Below are 16,166 nucleotides of genomic sequence, written 5' to 3'. Positions count from 1 at the left end.
CATTCTGATCATTTCCATTGCTAGAAAACATCCCGAATTAATGGGAAATGTGTACATTTTACTGATATATCATTTTAGCTCGCCTAGAGGGGAGCAAATGTAAAAAATGGCCCCGATTACCCCGCTCTCCCCTACAAGCCCTGAGGCTTGGTAGAGGTTTTCTGGGCAGGCCGAGCTGGGAGGAGACGCCAGAGGAAGGAGCAGAACTATCTGGAGGGACAAGGTATCACATCTGGCCTGGGAACGCAACAAAAGAACGCAATCAAATGTGTTTCATTAATATACAATTATCAGATACAACTTGAGTCTAGTCGGTAAGACGAGGCCCCCTTGTAAACTCACCCAGAACTCACAGCGTCAATCCAGCAGTGGAGCCGTGATTCTGTGTGGACGGACGTCTGTAGAATCCTTTTCATTGGTTGTTATTGAATGAAAAGAGCTGATTCGACGCCAGCGGCTGTCACTGCCGAGTCGACGGCTTCTTCAGCTCAGCCAATGGCTTCTTTAAGCACAGACAATTTCACAAATGAAAGATTTACACCGGAGAAATGGGAAATCCATCCATCTGAAGCCTGTGAGGTGTAAAGGAAGAAAGAAACCCCTGAGCCCGTCGGACTCCGAGGTGCGGACGAGTGTCTGGGAATACAGATGGCAGCCGCCTCGGAGGAACGGATGGTGGAAGGGAGGAGGATCCAGGTTCAGCGAGCTTCCAGGAGGGAATATATCTACATCCTGCGGCTTCTGAAGGCACAGATGCAGAGGAGTAACCGCAGGTTTCGCCGGTTTCCTGCAGATACGAAGCTGCAGCAGCACCGATCTCATAGTTTACAGCTCGAGCTGATGAAAGTCAGGGAGACTTCACCTCTGATGCAAGAATAATACAAAGTGACAGACGACAGGGTTCCTGATGAAAACCGAGAAAACAGGGAACAGGGGGAAGAAGACACGGCCCGTCCTCTGTGGACAAACACAACTCAGACTGAATCATACAAAGGAACCAGGCGTCATGGATTTCATTTGATTTCATATGAAACAGAGAAACTTCAAGTCTCACACGGAGAAAGATGAAAGAAGAGAAGGTTTTCTGATAAGTCTGGTTTTTAATTACTTATTTGATGATATAGAAACAGGGGGAAACGTCTTGATTGACAGCTGAGACTGACTCACGATTGGTCAAGCAGATGCGAAGGTGGGGCCTCGATACCGCGGCTACACACGAATCACGACTCTGCAGACTCTGGCTCCAGGTGACGTCACCAGTACAAGATGGCCGCCTCTGTAGCTGAGATATTTTGGCTTCATTTTTGAGCAGTGGAAGGAAGTTGAGACGCGTAATTCCTCTTTATGTATAGTCAATTATCCAGACTATGACATTGCAACAGAGATCTCACAGGATTTGTATATTTCCATAATCCATGCCTCCATCAAGTCAAACTTTGTTGAGAATGTTGGAGCTACACAAGAAAAGGTAAAGTGGTTTATTTGTTACAGTATTTTTGATTATGGCCAAATAGATATGATAACAGTCCCATTGGCCTCAGCTGCACATTGAAACAACTATCAAATCAAAATACAGGGTTTTTCAAATGAACTTCACAAAGCTGCAAGTGTCTTTTCAGAACTGTATTTAATTGACAGTAAATTATTGGATTTCAGCTGCGACGTCTCCCTGTAACTCAGATGTTGCACAAAACAGCAGTTATTTCATAATTCACCACCAGGAACAAAACATAAAGATTGAAGTAAGCACAATTAACACCAACGACAAAACAATTAAAGGTTGTAAAGCAGGTATTAAGAGCTTTTTTAATTAAATTGCAATATGATTCAAACTGCAGAATCCTGAAGGTGAAAGAACAACAACATTTCTGCAGAGTCCTCGGTCCCTGCAGAGCGATGGAGAAAATTTGTTTTGTGGCAGTGCCCCTCGTTTTAGATCCTGAATGACTGTAACTGACGTGGAGCAGGTTCAGCTCATAGAACGAGCTCATCAGTCCTAATGATCGCAGAGCGAAGTCACTGGTTTAAGACCTGTAAATGATAAAAGTTCCTTTGAGACCAATTTAAAATGTGCCTTCTACTTAATTAGCGCTCGGAGGAAAACGCTCTTATTTTCCTTTCGCCTGCTGAGATTTAAATCCTACAATGAGATTATTGTGTTTCCCTCTGTAGCCTCGTGTTCTGTGACTGACACAAACAATGCATCTCGCTGTGCCGAGTTTCCGCCTCGAGCGTGTCGCAGCTACCAATCTACGCACGCACGCTCCCTGTAGTGTGTCCTCGGTGTCCTGATAAGAAGCAATTGAGGCGGGAGCAGCCTCTGCACCCTGAGCCGAGCACCATTATGAGGTTGGGCTCCACAGAGCTTGTCACCAGGCAGAGCCACAGAGCTGCACACGGACTAATTGGTTCCCCCCCCCCCCCCCCCCCCCCTCATAGCGCTGGCTCTTTACACAACTAGCACTGAAGAAGAGAGAGAAGGAGAAGAAGGAGGAAGAGAATCTAGCACTGAAGAAGAGAAAGAAGGAGGAGAATGAAGTACTGAAGAAGAGAGAGGAGGGACACGGTGGAGGAAGGTGCTCCCCAGTTCTCTCCTTAAACGACGCAGCTCCTCCTAATCACCTCAGCAGCCTACCGGACACAGATTTGACTCCGGTTCGTCACAGAATAGTCCTCATCCAAATGTTTGAGTATTCAGATGTAAGGCATCCAAGGTCTAGAGCAGGGTTCTTCAACCGTTTTCAGGGCGGGGACTCCCAAACTGGTTGAGAGATGGAGCAGGGACCCCCTCAGTGCCGCTGCTAGCCATTTTGGTGCCCTAAGCATAACTCCTGTATGATGGCCCCCCTCGAGAAAAAAACGTTTGTTTCTGCCAGTTTAACATTTTATTAAAACGAAAAAGGAAAATCTACTTGGTAAACACAGTACACAGAACAGCCAAAACATCGAACACACAAGTATTGGGATGTGCAAAATCTTCATAGAAATTAAATAGTCATCCCCAAATACAAACTTAGAAGCAGAAGTATACAAGTTAGCAATCTTCTTCAATAAAGCAAAGATTTAGAAGTAGGAAATTCACACAATTTTACTTAACTTTGTAAACACACTATGTAGAACAGCTAAAACACACACATTCAAGTATTGAGAAATCTTCACAGCATTTCTTTGCTGCGAGTAAACAAGCCAACTTCTCATGATTTTCTCTCCATTTGAGTGTTTTGAATTGTAGGCTACTATGAAACGCCCTGCAGTCCCCTTGGAAAATTTAAATCTGATGGGATTTTAAATGGACCTCTTTGTACTATTTCAACACGATACGCGTCTAAAACTTGTGGCGGCCAAAGAGCAGGATCAGTTGAAGGGGGCACAGAGGTCTCTACTTTGTAACCTGCTGATGGACTCTCAATGACAGGACTTGTGCTTTCAGAGGTGGTGGTCCTCTGCGGATCTGTCCCTAAACTGCCGGTCGAGGGTTGTTGATCATCAGGGCTTGGTATTGTGGAGTCTACAGACCTGCAAGAGGGTTTCTCCTCGTCTGCATCTTCGTCTTGGTCACGTGCTTCTCCTTGTACATATCTCAGAATAGACCCTGCATTAGTTTAGAAATACGACGAAAAAGGATCAGTATAGAAAGAGACAAAATATTCAAACAAAGAATCTTATACCGAAAAAATGATAATCATTTAAAACTGAAAGCATGTAGCCAAGGTGCTCTCCCCCTTTATTTATCAACTATTTGATAAATCTAATCTAATATAAAAGCATAATAGTATGTAAAGCAAAGTAACATCCAGCTGCCAACACCACAAAAACATCTCTTGCCTTTGTAGTGATGGCCTCCAAAATATTGAACTTTGGAAGATATGTAATTAACGGATTGCCACGCAGTGCTCTTGATCCACAATGGCAGCGTGAGTGTGTGTGTCTGCGAGTGTGTGTGTGTGTGTGTGTGTGTGTGTGTGTGTTTGTGTGTGTGTGAGAGAGAAATTCGAATACCATGATGGGTTTTTCCTGCAAATGTCACAGACTCATGAACGAAAAACTGAGATTAAAAACATTCCACATCTTTCAGCTGTTTAAGAGTCTGGATGTGGAAAAATAAATTGATGTCTAAGATTAATATGTTAAACTACGTCTGTCTTTCTCCTCTTGTTCTCAGGGAAACACTGAAACACCAGCACAGATACACAGCCCCTCTCCAGAGAATAGATATTAGACAAATACAGACATTCAACTTGAACCCTAGAGTCTAAAAAATGTATGGGACAAATACTGATGATTTAAAAAAAGAAATACTGATCAACTTTGTGCAAAATCTTTCACTGAAAACACTCAAGAACCTAAACCCTCCACATTATGAAGCTGAATCTAGACCTCTGGCCGAAGCTCTGTCAGACGTACGAGGTCGTTGAGCCAAGTGGGAATAAAATATACAACAAGACTTTAAATGGTGTCTGTTTCAAGGCAAAGAGAGATGGAGAATCGTTTGTATGCAAAGTAAAACTTATAAAATGAGCAGTGCCGTTTCTAACGCACGTTTAAATTCACTGCAAACCCTAAACGAAGGATTCTGTCATCACTGGACATCCCATTGTTTTCCTTGGATGTTTGAAAAACCAAAGCTATGGTTTAAACAAAAGAAAGAACAAAAAACTCCACACAGAACGACCCCAGCAGAACCAGGACCGAATACGTAGTCTCACAACTCAGTGAATCAGGTCACAGTTATGTACACAAAGTGTTTGCTGTTGCAAATTAGTTGAAAACTAACATCATCTTTAGGACCCGGATGCACCAACAGCTTCGTGCACCGGCCCCACGGAGCTGTAGAAGAGTAAGAGCTGAACTTCCTTCAGTCCTAAACAGTCAGAAAAGTGTATTCTTATCCTGAGATCTGAAGTGTGACTGAAACCACACACTCATTGATTGACCCCTACTTTACTCTTTAGGATCTTCTACGTATAGAGAACTCACTTTGTGACGATCAGATCCAGTCCTGTCACTTCAGTTCATCAGAGAAAAGGTTCTACATCTGCATCACATGATCCCAAACAGTCATGTGACATTAGAGCCGTTATCTGTTTGTGAGGAAACATTTTTCCTTCAGAACAAATCAGCAGATCGTCTGAGGCCATAGATAGATTTGAAGGGAAATCAATTTAAATTATCAATTGAAACTTAAGTCAGCTAAAGTACACAGAGGGATGATGTTACATATTAACATCAGAGTTATTATAAGAAATATTTGTTTTATTATTGTTATTGTTATTATTTATATAATATAATATATATATATATATATTACGTAACACTGTTCAAATCAATTCAAAGATTATATCCTTAGATTATTTGATCCTATGATGCCATCATGACACACAGATAATTGGATCCTTTGATACCATAGGATATTTGATCATTTGCCTGACAAATAAAAGAGCAACAGGTTCAATTGACTTCATATGAAAGAGCAACAGGTTCAATTGACTTACATATAAAAGAGATGATGTTACATATTAACATAAGGGTAATTATACGAAATATTTGTTTCCTATTGTTATTGTTATTGTTATTATTTATTTATATATATATATAACGTAACACTGTTCAAATCAATTCAAAGAACATATCCTTAGATTATTTGATCCTATGATGCTGTCATGTCACACAGATAATTGGATCCTTTGATACCATAGGATATTTGATCATTTGCCTGACATATAAAAGACAAACAGGTTCAATTGCCTTCATATGAAAGAGCAACAGGTTCAATTGCCTTATATATAAAGGAGCAACACCTCTCATGAGTCCAGTCACACCATTAGTAGACTTCAGTTGCAAGAGAATATTCTCTCTGACAACTTCCTCAAACAGACTAAACTACTTTTCAAGAACTTTTCCTACATTGGAAACTACTTTCTTCAAACATGAAGAAGATAAACATCTCCGCAGACACAGTAAGTTTTGTTATAAGCAGGAGAGACTTCAACATACAACTGTCTTTTATTACTTATTACAGACGTGTATAAATGACTAAAGTCCATTCAGCTCTGTCTATTTGAATATATCGGACGTTAGGATGGGACTGTGTATTTACCTGTTATATGTATATTTGTGTCTTTCAGTCTCTTGGACAAATGCAGTCGGATGAAAACACTCCCGCCTTCCTGGCTGCTGACATCACTGCTGTAATGGAGGAGGCAGACCAGCCTGCAAGACTCGATGATTCAACGAAAATAAATAGTGACCAGAAGAAGCAGCCGGATGCTTTGAATGAACCTCTGGTTGCTGAGAATGCTGCTCTAAAGCAGCAGGTGGCAGAGCAGGCTGGAAGACTTGAGGATTCAACAAGAATAATAAGTGACCAGAAGAAGCAGCTCGATGCTTTGAATGAACCTCTGGTTGCTGAGAATGCTAGTCTAAAGCAGCAGGTGGCAGAGCAGGCTGCAAGACTTGATGATTCAACAAGAATAATAACTGACCAGAAGAAGCAGCTCGATGCTTTGAAAGAACCTCTGGCTGCTGATAATGCTGCTCTAAAGCAGCAGGTGGCAGAGAAGGCTGCAAGACTCGATGATTCAACAAGAATAAAGAGTGACCAGAAGAAGCAGCCGGATGCTTTGAATGAACCTCTGGCTGCTCAGAAGGATATTCAGCAAAATATATACATTGTCTCAATCATGTATAAGTTCAAAGGAAAAGGGATAGAAAGAGACGATGAGGAAGAGATTGAAGAACTGAGGCGGAACTTGAAAAGGGCGGAGGAAAGAGTCTTGTTGCTAATCGCTGCTCGTCAATTGAAGATAGAACAAAGTCTGCTGGTCCAGGAGGAGCTGAAGAGCAGTATCCTGGAGCTGGAGGCCAACTTAAAGCGGATGGTAGATAAGAGAGAGCAGAGGGAGAGGGAGAAGGAGGAGAGAGAAGGGAAACATGGAAGATGGAAGCAGTTCCTCAGTTTTTTCTGTAAACGACGGAGCTACTCCCATAACCCTAAATCGGAAAACCACTGGAAGGAGAAGAAGAAGCTGGAAAGGAAAGAACAACTGGAGAGACAGAAGAAGGAGACAGAGGAGAAAAAAGCACAGAAGAAGAGAGAGAAGGAGGAGAAGGAGGAGAATCTAGCACTGATGAAGAGAAAGAAGGAGAAGAAGGAGGAAGAAAATCTGGCATTGAAGAAGAGAAAGAAGGAGGAGAATGAAGCACTGAAGAAGAGAGAGAAGAAGGAGAAGGAGGAGAATCTAGCACTGATGAAGAGAAAGAAGGAGAAGAAGGAGGAAGAGAATCTAGCACTGAAGAAGAGAAAGAAGGAGGAGAATGAAGCACTGAAGCAGAGAGAGAAGAAGGAAAAGGAGGAGAATCTAGCACTGAAGAAGAGAGAGAAGGAGGAGAAGGAGGAGGAGAATAAAGCGCTGAAGAAGAGAGAGAAGAAGGAGAAGGAGGAGAATCTAGCACTGATGAAGAGAAAGAAGGAGAAGAAGGAGGAAGAGAATCTAGCACTGAAGAAGAGAAAGAAGGAGGAGAATGAAGCACTGAAGCAGAGAGAGAAGAAGGAAAAGGAGGAGAATCTAGCACTGAAGAAGAGAGAGAAGGAGGAGAAGGAGGAGGAGAATAAAGCGCTGAAGAAGAGAGAGAAGGAGGAGAAGGAGGAGAATCTAGCACTGAAGAAGAGAGAGAAGGAGGAGAAGGAGGCGAGAGAAGGGAAACATGGAAGATGGAAGATGTTCCCCAGTTCTCTCTTTAAACGACGGAGCTACTCATGTAACCCTAAACCGGAAAACCCCTGAAAGTTGTCTATAAAATAAAATCTTTAATATCCTTCCAGGGCAATTTGATGTACAACCAGCTATCAGTGCACGACAAAAATAAGCCAATATATACAATGTAAATAAAACACAATATAAAAACCCTATTGACTAAGTAGCAGGGGAAAAATTAGCTTTTATGTCATGTGTCGACATGACATGATATGCTATCAGTACAGGACTCTTTTTTATATTTTTTATTATATATATATATATATATATATATATATTTTTTTTAGCTTACATATTTGTCTGCCTGTGTGTGCATCTGTATACAGTCCAAAAGTTATTGGGGATGTATGACAGTTTGCGTGTGTATGTTGGAGGGCGCCAATTTGAAATCTCGCCTAGGGTGCCAACATTGCCAGGGCTGGCCCTGCAATGAGACGGCTGTCAGGTGAGCGGTGCATTCGCCTTATGGCCTGGGCTAGGCTAGGCTAGTTTTCTACATGTTTATGTATGTGACGCAGTTCAAGACAATAACAATTAGCTCTAAAGATACAAAGACATTGTAACTCAAACGTTTAACGTCATTCTCGAGCAGATCACGAGAGAGATCAGTGTTGCTAACTGGGATCTGCACAGTCATCATGTTGAATTTGACCTGTCAGACAGACATTGCTAACATTTGTTTTTGCTTTTGCTATTTACTAACCAACAATAAAAAAAATAAACAAAGCAGACCTGCTAAACAACCATATTTCAGTGTGTTGTCATTTATCAAGTCATGATTAAACAGGGTGGGTTATGGGTCCTTAAAAAGTCTTTAATTAAATATTGAAATAAAAAATAAATTGTCTTACGTTCAGATTGGATGAGTCTTAATTATATAAGGCATGTCACCTCTAAATCTTATCATAAAGTTACTCCACTGTGCCAGACTAAAGAAGAAGAGTTATTAGTTCCTGTTTGCACTGCATCGTCTATCTGTCTCTGGTTAAGTCAATGGCTTAAACAAATACTAGCAAGCCTGCTAGCTAGATTACGAACAGACACACAGACTCACTCGCCCGCTACTGATACTTCATGACGGCCTGATACGATGATGTTTTAAAAACTATTGTGACTTAGTCAACCACCAACATTTTCGTCTCATCTAGTCAACGAAAGTTAAAATAGATTTAGTCATAGTTTTTATTTTCAAAGATCCGTTTTCGTTACGTCTTCGTCTTCGTCATGGGAAAAGGGTCGTTAACGATTATTTTTCGTTATAGTTTTCGTCAACGAAATTAACACTGGTGTGTGTGTGTGTGTGTGTGTGTGTGTGTGTGTGTGTGTGTGTGTGTGTGTGTGTGTGTGTGTGTCTGTGTGAGAGAGAAATTCGAAGAGGAACACCAGCACATGTCTGGAGATGATACCATGATGGGTTTTTCCTGCAAATGGCAAATGTCACAGACTCATGAACGAAAAACTGATTTTAAAAACATTCCACATCTTTCAGCTGTTTGAGAGTCTGGATGTGGCAAAATAAATTCATGTCAAAGATTAATATGTTAAACTACGTCTGTCTTTCTCCTCTTGTTCTCAGGGAAACACTGAAACACCAGCACAGATACACAGCCCCTCTCCAGAGAATAGATATAAGACAAATACAGACATTCAACTTAAACCCTAGAGTCTACAAAATGTTTGGGACGAATACTGATAATTTAAAAAAAGAAATACTGATCAACTTTGTGCAAAATCTTTCACTGAAAACACTCAAGAACCTAAACCTCCACATTATGAGGCTGAATCTAAACCTCTGGCCGAAGCTCTGTCAGACGTACGAGGTCGTTGAGCCAAGTGGGAATAAAATATACAACAAGACTTTAAATGGTGTCTGTTTCAAGGCAAAGAGAGATGGAGAATCGTTTGTATGCAAAGTAAAACTTATAAAATGAGCAGTGCCGTTTCTAACGCACGTTTAAATTCACTGCAAACCCTAAACGAAGGATTCTGTCATCACTGGACATCCCATTGTTTTCCTTGGATGTTTAAAAAACCACAACTATGGTCTAAACAAAAGAAAGAACAAAAAACTCCACACAGAACGACCCCAGCAGAACCAGGACCGAATACGTAGTCTCACAACTCAGTGAATCAGGCAGAGGTGTCAAAAGTATTCCCATTCATTACTCAAGTAGAAGTATATTTTTTTATGTAAATACATTAAAGTGATGATTCGACGTGCGGTGGGCACCTGTTGAGATATCTATGTTTCTCTGTATCTTGTGATTATATTTTACCTATATCCTGTGAATAATTTTAGCTGTATAATCTATATAATCAATAATGCTACAACTGTTTCTTTTATTTGGAATGATGTATATTAGGGTGCATCAAATTGCAAGGCAAAAATTAAATCTCAAAATATTAAACCGTCTGGGGTTGCATTTTGTTCGGACACAGATAAAAATGACTTATGCAAAGTTTTGGGCAAATTCATTGAGATTTAGAGGGGGAACATAACATGTGAAAAATATGAAAATGGGCCGTTTTGGGGGTTTTCCTAGGTAATTTAAAAAAAACGCAAGAACTTGTTTTTGAGAACATTTATTTTCAATAGAACAACATTTATTTATTGAAGAACAAAAAGAACAACATTGAAATTGAGTCCTAGTCCTGGTCTAGCTTGCAAGCGCAAGCTAGGTAACTGGAGTGTGTGCTGCACCGTCTGCACCCAGATACACAAGACACAGCTGCATGAACTCGCAGTAGTCACCTCGCTTGTAGTCGAGCACTCCTGCAGTGCACGCAATGAGTTCAGCACGCAACTTGCCCAGGAACGGTGGTTTGGCCTCGTCAGGAATGTAGCGGGACAATGGGCTGCGCTCCTTATGTGGCACCAGATCCCAGTTGTCCCGGAGCCGTGTAAACAATGTAAAATCTGGCGAACGGGACGTCTCCACCTTGAGGTCGGTGAAAATGTGGCTTAGGAGCACCTCCCCTATTTGGTGCCGGCGTCCGGACCAGAGCAGTGGTCGACCCAGTGAGAGCTGGCTGCAAATGAACTTTTTACGTAGCTGGCTGATGGTCAATTTCATCCTCTTCTTCAAACTCACTGTCAGACTCTGAATTGATAGAAACAGGATCTCCATATTCTCTAAACTCTTCCCCTTCATTGTCTTAGGTAGACTGACATGAGTGTGTTAAATTTCTAATTAAGTTCAAGAAATAGACCTCAACACTGATGAAAAACCTTGTTTCATATTCGTTTTTTCCAATCATATCTTGATTGTAATTGATGTTTCTTTGTTTAATTGCATTTTATCACAAAAAACGAAAAGCAAACAAATATTAACCATATATGCTGTTTATATTGCTTGTAATTGGGATAAAGTTAACCTCTGTTATGTATTTTTACATATATCGCTGTAGCTGTATTGATTGAAAGACCGAATAATGCGGTGGGTCCACCAGACCCGCGAACATTGGCTGAGTGACCAAAACATGAACACCACACAAGGGTTAATACCTTACTCACCCCTTGACACATTGCACGACACTTTCCTTTTAACTCATTCTAGTTCTAGTCTCTTGCGTGCCTGGTGTTACAAAACGCCGGGTTCACACCGGACGCGTAAGCGACGCCGAAGCGTGGCGTAAGAGATAATCCCTGGCGCGCCGGCGCTTGGCTGGTCACACCGGACGCGGTAGCGACGCCGAAGCGCCGCGCATTACTAATAATATCACATACTTCTGCTGCTATCAGCCTGCAGTAAAAACGGCATTTAATCATTTTTTTCAAGCATATACTTACTTGTTGCTCCAACATTAAGCAACAGCATCCCAACATGTGTCTTTTTTGGTGTTGTCTTTATACAACATATGCTGAGAATCAAATTCTCAAGTTACTTCTCCACTTCAATTATTAATTTAATGTCATCCATGTTAAAGAACTTCTCCGCTGTTTGCTCAGTTAAATGTCGGGTGTCGAGGGTAAACTACGTATTCTCCACCCAAGCCTATGTGGAGAATACGTAGCCCCCCCCCTCTCTCTCTCTCTTTTTATCTTTATCACTGCTTGTGTGGCTGTAGTGGATGGGCAGAGGGGGACATTTAAAAATGTGGTTGGTAAAAGTGGTAAAATTAAAACTCCTAGACAACAGAAGGTGAATACAAAGTGTGGGATGCATATTAGATAATTTATATCATATAAAATATTTCATCAATATCGTTTAAAATCATTTTTCAGTGTGTTTCCTGTTGCGATACACTCGCGTCAAGCGGAAAAAATAGACTCGACGCCGAAACGATCGCTTCACGGCGCTAGGCAGCCGCGGCACAACGCTACGCTTCAGCCTCCGGTGTGTTCAGCGGTGCGGTTTAACATGGGAGTGGATGGGAGCCAGAGGATTGGCGCTGCGCTTACGCCTCGCTTCGGCGTCGCTTCCGCGTCCGGTGTAAACCCGGCGTAAGGCCTCCTTTTAACTCATTATACCTATAGATATCTCTACACTCTTTAATTATAACTTGACAGAAAATAGAACACAATGCACTGCAATAACGGGAGTGAATGCTTGTGGCTTCAAAATAGGTTGGAAGTAAACAACAAATGTCAAGAATAGAATAAGGCCCATAGGACAGGCCAAAATGATCTCCAAAACCTTTAGCTAGCTAGCATTAGCTAACGATGAGGTAGCATAGCTAAGTTATGCTAGCTATCGTTAGCTAGCTAGTAAACTGTGTGCCGTTCCACCTCTAGATCACCACGTATCGCCAAACTATTTTGCATTTACTGTTTTTGCATGGATGGTAACACTTTGAGCACCCAGACAGATCAATATGCTGGAACTCTGTTTTTTGATGCACCCTAATGTATATCTTTTTGACTCAGACACAGGGTCAGGCCCAGAGCAAGACCACAGAAAGCAGGTATCAATCTGAGTTTCAATCTGACTGCAAAATACAATTCGGGGGAAAGTGTGTGGTGGAAGTTCATCTTGAGTTTTGAAATAATGAAAGCACGGATGCTCAGAAAAGAGAGAGGACGTGCCAGAACTAATACAATGAGGTAATTCATGAAACATGGTGAGAAAAAGATATGAAATCCTCCTCTAAGTCTAATCTGATGGGTCTCTCCACTGTAGCAAGCTCCCTGTTTGCCAAGGCCACAGTAGTGGGAAACCTGGTCAGTTGAAAGTGATGTGCTTGCAAAAAACAGTCCTAAACAGTCAGAAAAGTGTATTCTTATCCTGAGATCTGAAGTGTGACTGAAACCACACACTCATTGATTGACCCCTACTTTACTCTTTAGGATCTTCTACGTATAGAGAACTCACTTTGTGACGATCAGATCCAGTCCTGTCACTTCAGTTCATCAGAGAAAAGGTTCTACATCTAAATCGCATGATCCCAAACAGTCATGTGACATTAGAGCAGTTATCTGTTTGTGAGGAAACATTTTTCCTTCAGAACAAATCAGCAGATCGTCTGAGGCCATAGATAGATTTGAAGGGAAATCAATTTAAATGATCAATTGAAACTTAAGTCAGCTAAAGTACACAGAGGGATGATGTTACATATTAACATCAGAGTAATTATAAGAAATATTTGGTTTATTATTGTTATTGTTATTATTTATATTATATAATATATATATATATATATATATATATTATGTAACACTGTTCAAATCAATTCAAAGATTATATCCTTAGATTATATGATCCTATGATGCCATCATGTCACACAGATAATTGGATCCTTTGATACCATAGGATATTTGATCATTTGCCTGACAAATAAAAGAGCAACAGGTTCAATTGACTTCATATGAAAGAGCAACAGGTTCAATTGACTTACATATAAAAGAGATGATGTTACATATTAACATAAGGGTAATTATACGAAATATTTGTTTCCTATTGTTATTGTTATTGTTATTATTTATTTATATATATATATAGCGTAACACTGTTCAAATCAATTCAAAGAATATATCCTTAGATTATTTGATCCTATGATGCTGTCATGTCACACAGATAATTGGATCCTTTGATACCATAGGATATTTGATCATTTGCCTGACATATAAAGGACAAACAGGTTCAATTGCCTTCATATGAAAGAGCAACAGGTTCAATTGCCTTATATATAAAGGAGCAACACCTCTCATGAGTCCAGTCACACCATTAGTAGACTTCAGTTGCAAGAGAATATTCTCTCTGACAACTTCCTCAAACAGACTAAACTACTTTTCAAGAACTTTTCCTACATTGGATCAACTACTTTCATTAAACATGAAGAAGATCAACATCTCCGCAGACACAGTAAGTTTTGTTATAAGCAGGAGAGACTGCAACACACAACTGTCTTTTATTACTTATTACAGACATGTATAAATGACTAAAGTCCATTCAGCTCTGTTTGTGTGAATATATCGGACGTTAGGATGGGACTGTGTATTTACCTGTTATATGTATATTTTTGTCTTTCAGTCTCTTGGACAAATGCAGTCGGATGAAAACACTCCCGCCTTCCTGGCTGCTGACATCACTGCTGTAATGGAGGAGGCAGACCAGGCAAGACTCGATGATTCAACGAAAATAAATAGTGACCAGAAGAAGCAGCCGGATGCTTTGAATGAACCTCTGGTTGCTGAGAATGCTGCTCTAAAGCAGCAGGTGGCAGAGCAGGCTGGAAGACTTGATGATTCAACAAGAATAATAAGTGACCAGAAGAAGCAGCTCGATGCTTTGAATGAACCTCTGGTTGCTGAGAATGCTAGTCTAAAGCAGCAGGTGGCAGAGCAGGCTGCAAGACTTGATGATTCAACAAGAATAATAACTGACCAGAAGAAGCAGCTCGATGCTTTGAAAGAACCTCTGGCTGCTGATAATGCTGCTCTAAAGCAGCAGGTGGCAGAGAAGGCTGCAAGACTCGATGATTCAACAAGAATAAAGAGTGACCAGAAGAAGCAGCTGGATGCTTTGAATGAACCTCTGGCTGCTCAAAAGGATATTCAGCAAAATATATACATTGTCTCAATCATGTATAAGTTCAAAGGAAAAGGGATAGAAAGAGACGATGAGGAAGAGATTGAAGAACTGAGGCGGAACTTGAAAAGGGCGGAGGAAAGAGTCTTGTTGCTAATCGCTGCTCGTCAATTGAAGATAGAACAAAGTCTGCTGGTCCAGGAGGAGCTGAAGATCAGAATCCTGGAGCTGCAGGCCAACATAAAGCGGATGGTAGATAAGAGAGAGCAGAGGGAGAGGGAGAAGGAGGAGAGAGAAGGGAAACATGGAAGATGGAAGCAGTTCCTCAGTTTTTTCTGTAAACGACGGAGCTACTCCCATAACCCTAAATCGGAAAACCACTGGAAGGAGAAGAAGAAGCTGGAAAGGAAAGAACAACTGGAGAGACAGAAGAAGGAGACAGAGGAGAAAAAAGCACAGAAGAAGAGAGAGAAGGAGGAGAAGGAGGAGAATCTAGCACTGATGAAGAGAAAGAAGGAGAAGAAGGAGGAAGAAAATCTGGCATTGAAGAAGAGAAAGAAGGAGGAGAATGAAGCACTGAAGAAGAGAGAGAAGAAGGAGAAGGAGGAGAATCTAGCACTGATGAAGAGAAAGAAGGAGAAGAAGGAGGAAGAGAATCTAGCACTGAAGAAGAGAAAGAAGGAGGAGAATGAAGCACTGAAGCAGAGAGACAAGAAGGAAAAGGAGGAGAATCTAGCACTGAAGAAGAGAGAGAAGGAGGAGAAGGAGGAGGAGAATAAAGCGCTGAAGAAGAGAGAGAAGAAGGAGAAGGAGGAGAATCTAGCACTGATGAAGAGAAAGAAGGAGAAGAAGGAGGAAGAGAATCTAGCACTGAAGAAGAGAAAGAAGGAGGAGAATGAAGCACTGAAGCAGAGAGAGAAGAAGGAAAAGGAGGAGAATCTAGCACTGAAGAAGAGAGAGAAGGAGGAGAAGGAGGAGGAGAATAAAGCGCTGAAGAAGAGAGAGAAGGAGGAGAAGGAGGAGAATCTAGCACTGAAGAAGAGAGAGAAGGAGGAGAAGGAGGCGAGAGAAGGGAAACATGGAAGATGGAAGATGTTCCCCAGTTCTCTCTTTAAACGACGGAGCTACTCATGTAACCCTAAACCGGAAAACCCCTGAAAGTTGTCTATAAAATAAAATCTTTAATATCCTTCCAGGGCAATTTGATGTACAACCAGCAATCAGTGCACGACAAAAATAAGCCAATATATACAATGTAAATAAAACACAATATAAAAACCCTATTGACTAAGTAGCAGGGGAAAAATTAGCTTTTATGTCATGTGTCGACATGACATGATATGCTATCAGTACAGGACTCTTTTTTATATTTTTTATTATATATATATATATATATATATTTTTTTTTTTTAGCTTACATATTTGTCTGCCTGTGTGTGCATCT

Source organism: Pleuronectes platessa, chromosome 4, assembly GCF_947347685.1.
Source record: "Pleuronectes platessa chromosome 4, fPlePla1.1, whole genome shotgun sequence".
NCBI classification, from domain to species: Eukaryota; Metazoa; Chordata; class Actinopteri; order Pleuronectiformes; family Pleuronectidae; genus Pleuronectes; species Pleuronectes platessa.
This window is presented reverse-complemented; position numbering follows the sequence as displayed.